Source organism: Bidens hawaiensis, unplaced genomic scaffold (genome assembly GCF_021521415.1).
Source record: "Bidens hawaiensis isolate Kalapana, Puna unplaced genomic scaffold, B.hawaiensis_p1.1 tig00010504_1, whole genome shotgun sequence".
Taxonomy (NCBI): Eukaryota; Viridiplantae; Streptophyta; class Magnoliopsida; order Asterales; family Asteraceae; genus Bidens; species Bidens hawaiensis.
The window spans coordinates 815,776-820,716 of record NW_027491802.1 but is presented as its reverse complement, the minus strand read 5'-3'; the positions used below and the strand labels follow the sequence as shown (position 1 = coordinate 820,716).

The following is a 4,941-nucleotide window of genomic DNA, read 5'->3' as shown; positions in this document are numbered from 1 at the left end:
TGACTTTAGTAAAGATATTTGTAGAAATTGCATGATGAAAGAAAAATGAAAATTCGTATATAGGGGGGTGGTGGACTTGAAATTGATTTTGTGGATTTAAGTGGGATTTGGCTTTAGGGGTGGTAGAGGTCAACGTATATTGTGGGTTAAATATGGATTCTTATGATTAAAATTAGTAAAGCATGTTAGTGATAAACTAAGTTTTGAAATTTGAATATCAAAGTTTATAGATAATTAAAACATGTGTGAAGCTGGAGAAGAGATCAACGGAATTTGGGAGAAGGAAATGAATATTATTAATTTCTTGCTTAATGTAAATAATCTTATTAATTAGTGTGTGTACATGCACACGCATTGAACAAATTTTATGTGAAAAAGAAATAAGGAGATTTTATAACTTCATGCATTTCATGATTAGTTAGTTCCATCTAGAAGTAAATTAATCCAAATATTTCGTCATGTAAAGGTTTTTGAAAAAGAAAATATACAAGGTATGGGCAGTCAGTGGCGGATCTATGGTACAAATGGGTAGTTCCTCGGAACCACCCGAGTTTTGAAATAATAGTGTATTTATGTATAAAAAATATTAAAGGAACCACATTATAAATTGAAAAGGAACCACCACATTTTTATTTGACGCGCTTGTACAGCTGGTAAGTTGTTGATTTTGCAACCTAGAGGTCACATGTTCGATTCCGTTTTTTACACTTATTTTTTTTAACTCACTCTTATACCAATTAGGGTTTTATAATAATAATACACAAACACCACAAAACACACTACAACGCCTCTCTCCTGATCCCTCTTCAAGATTACCAGCCGTCCCCGTTCGTTCTCCGACCACCGCGGTACCGCCGCAGCTTTTCCGGCCGTCCTTCTACACTCCTCCCGCTGCTGTATAACCTTCCACTCTTCCTCGAAGCTTGATTGTTCGAATCCTCCCACTTTGAAGGAAAAGTTACATTCTTTGTTAGATGTTAATTGCTCTTTTTCTTCTTCTTCAATGTTAATTGTTCTTAACTGTTATTGTTGGTTTCAATTTGTTAGGTTGTTAGAAAGATAAGCTGCAGAAGGTTTTGAAGAGTGGATTAGAGGGTGTTTGTTAAATGTTGAATTATTATTATTAAAAGTGGAACAATAATAATAAAGTTGATTGTTCGTTGAACTGGGTGTTTTGATTTAAATGGTGTTAGTTGCTTTTGGATTTTGAGAAGGTTGTTATGTTTTGGATTCTGGCTTCCTACTATTTTAATGTATTCTCTCTGTTCTTTTAAGCGTAGTTGTCAAAGGCGCAAGGCGCGCTTAAAATGTCCTTAGATTAACAAGGCACGTAGCATAAGCATATCGTTTTTAGGGGCAATACACATTCAAGGCGTTGTGACTTGTGAGCCTTGGGTCTAGGCACAGCGTCTTAGTTTTTAATTTGCTATTTTATCGTATTTTTATTTGTTATGAACTTTGCCCGAACTATTGAACCTACCCGAACCTCAAACCGACCCGGAATTTTTTATACCCGACTATATGAAATTGAAATAACAAAAAGTAGTGCACCACCTGACAAAAATTCCTGAATCCGCCACTGTGGGCAGTTGTTTTCAACAGAAAAAATGATATATGATATATTGTTATCACATATTATATAAGATGATCACATATTATACCTATGGGTATATATAGATAATATATTATGTATAGTGTATGCGAATCTTTATAAGAAGTTGGAAACATCAATGCTGGTTCAGTTGCAAAAGAAAACATTTTGGACTAAAGATGGTATAAGTGACTGAACTTTGGGGATGATTTTGGTACTTTACTCTTCTTTTAAATAAAAAAATCAACCCCACAATCTTATAACGCATGACAAAATATTGTTAGTACAAAATCTTGTTCGCTAATGATTAAAAGGTGTATGGTCAACTAGACTAATGATGGAAATTATGAGAAAAAGGTTTGTTAAATAAATGAACATTTTTATAATTATGTTTATTGGCTAAATGAAGATGTTTTTTTTTTGTTATTTCTATTTTAAAAAGAGTTAACCGTCTAAAAAATCTAGTTTTTAGTATATAAGTGAATAATTTAAGTAGATACCACTTTGTTGTATGAAACTCGGATTGTTATCGTCTATATGTTGTGGTGATTAAAGATTCAAAGCATAAAAACTGTTTGGCGTCATGTAGGTACAAATGGGCAAAGTCACCTGCTGTTTGAATTCATGATCACCACTCAGGTGTTGAAATGTCTTCATTTAACACCTATGCCACAATGTGCTTTGCACGCATCTCATATTTCTTTTTTCACTATATACACCTTTATAAATCACCAACTCTATATATCAACCCACAACAAAAACAAAAACAAAAACAATAATAACAAGAAAACATTCACACACAAAAGCCATGAGTTCCATCAAATCCTAGGGAAACTCGACGAAGCCGATCAAATGCGGCTCTACGCTCACAGAAAAACAAGAAAGAGAATTGCGGTCATTGCATTATCATCTCTCATTCTTGTTATTGTCGTAGTTTCAGCAGTTGTGGGAGCTACACAAAGCAAAAACCACACCCATAACGGTAATGACTCGCAATCTCATTCCCCTTTGGCTTCAATCAAAGCTATTTGTGATTCTACATTGTACCCAGATACATGTTACACGTCGCTCACGCCTCTAGTCAATTCCACGCATATCCAGCCTGACGAGTTACTCAAACTCCCTGTAGTTGTCGCAATGAAGGAGCTATCGAAAGCATCCACACTTCCGGAGCTCAAAAACTGCAGTGAGCTATTGGATCTAGCTCTTGATCATCTCAATGATACACTATCATCGGCAAAAGATGTCGATTTGGTATCATTAGGCGGTTTATTTGACGATCTAATCACATGGCTAAGCGCGGCTGGCACGTATCAGCAAACATGCATCGACAATGTTGAAGACGCTGTTGTAGGCTTCCTTCAGAGAGCAAGCGAGTTAACAAGCAACTGCCTTGCAATCATCAAACGGTTTTCGAGTGTCATAAACGCTTCCAACCAACGAAGAAGATTGATGAGTTTAGCAGGTGGCAATGAGTTGCCAGAATGGTTGTCTATGAAAGACCGGAAGCTGCTGCAGATCACAAAGCTAGCGGATGAAATCAAAGCTGATGCGGTGGTTGCGCAGGACGGATCAGGCAATTATAAGAGAATTGTGGATGCTCTAAAGGAAGTTCCTGATAAGAGCAAGAAAAGATTTGTGATATATGTGAAGAAGGGAATTTACTTTGAGAATGTTAGGGTTGAAAAACTCAAATGGAATGCATTATGATTGGGGAGGGCATGGATTCTACAATTGTGTCCGGAAGTTTAAATGTAGTTGATGGCACACCAACATTTCAGTCTGCAACTTTTGGTGAGAATATACATACATTTACTGAACATTCCTTGGAGTTCGCGTATCAACAAATAAACTTGGCAAGTTTGTTTGCTGGTCAGGCGAACTCCGAAAGAAATTATCAAATTTTGTATGAGCTTGCTCACACGATACCAAGCTTTCTCCAAGTAAAAAGATTTCACAAAATGTCTAATAATCTTAAGTTAAATTTGAAACCACCTACTAACTCGAAAAATCAGTTAGCGGTTTGTTCACAATGTTATTTGCGTTTATAATTAACTTTTTTATTGATGCAGCTGTGTTCGGAAAAGGGTTTATAGCCCGTGATATGGGGTTCCGCAACACTGCTGGTGCGGTCAAGCATCAAGCGGTAGCACTAATGTCGACAGCAGACCAGTCTGTATTCTACCGTTGCAGGATCGATGCTTTCCAAGACTCTCTTTACGTACATTCAAACCGTCAGTTTTATAGAGAATGTAACATTTATGGCACAGTTGACTTCATTTTTGGCAACTCAGCTGTTGTTATTCAAAATTGTAACATACTACCCCGGAGACCAATGCCGGGACAACAAAACACGATCACAGCACAAGGCAAGTTCGATCCAAATCAAAACACTGGCATTTCGATCCAAAACTGCACCATCTGGCCTTACGGGAACTTGAGCGATGTTCATACGTTTCTTGGACGTCCATGGAAGAACTATTCAACCACAGTTTTTATAAACAGCATGATGGGAAGCTTGATTGATCCAAAAGGATGGTTGCCATGGGTGGGTTCATCAGCTCCATACACCATATTCTACGCGGAATTTGCTAATTATGGTCCCGGTGGAGTTACAAAGAATAGGGTTACTTGGAAAGGACTGAAGTTCATAACGAGCAAGCAAGCAAGCAAGTTCACTGTCACACCGTTTATCCAAGGAGACAAGTGGGTTAAAGATGCCGGTGTTCCCTATAAATCAGGACTCTGATATATGCAACATCATCTAAATTATTTGTTTTTTAAATTTCAAACTCCTTTTTTTATTTTTTTTTTCTTTTGGTGTGTTTGTTATTCACACTAATTTTCTAACTTATGATCTCCGCATGAATGTGTTGCGTGTAGTGTGTATACATTACTTACTTGATTACGGTTGGGGAATTTGATGTGTGAGGAAAAACACTCTTTTTAACTTTTAGATACTAAAACAAATTAAGCTGGAATGATTAATTTTTGTTTCTTATCGAAGTCTACTTGAGTGCTTATATATGTAAACTAACAAGATCAACGGGTAAACAAATATAAAACAGAATAATTCAAATAAAATGCAATAAATTAAGAAACAACACTAATGGCCCGAACGCATTATTCATAGTAACAACGTCTCTCAACTTTTATGGCGAAGGAAAAATTATTTACATCTCTGTTTTATGTATTGAAATTCTGAGATGAAAAAAAGTAAACTAAGACAACCATATTTGAGATGAAAAAAGAGTAAACTAAGACAACATTATTATTTTTTTTCCTGGTGTCACCAGCGGCTCTGCTAAAAGTAGAAATAATTAATGTGAGGAAGACGACCTAATATCAAA

At 36.2% G+C, this 4,941-nt stretch overlaps 1 pseudogene across 1 annotated transcript; it reads left to right on the top strand.

The window, feature by feature from the left end:
• Positions 1-2,257: 2,257 nt before the first annotated feature.
• Positions 2,258-4,340, top strand: LOC143535496 (putative pectinesterase/pectinesterase inhibitor 24 pseudogene; annotated as a pseudogene). Its single transcript, XR_013135724.1, has 2 exons — positions 2,258-3,385; positions 3,664-4,340. The product of XR_013135724.1 is annotated as a putative pectinesterase/pectinesterase inhibitor 24 pseudogene (transcript).
• Positions 4,341-4,941: the final 601 nt, after the last annotated feature.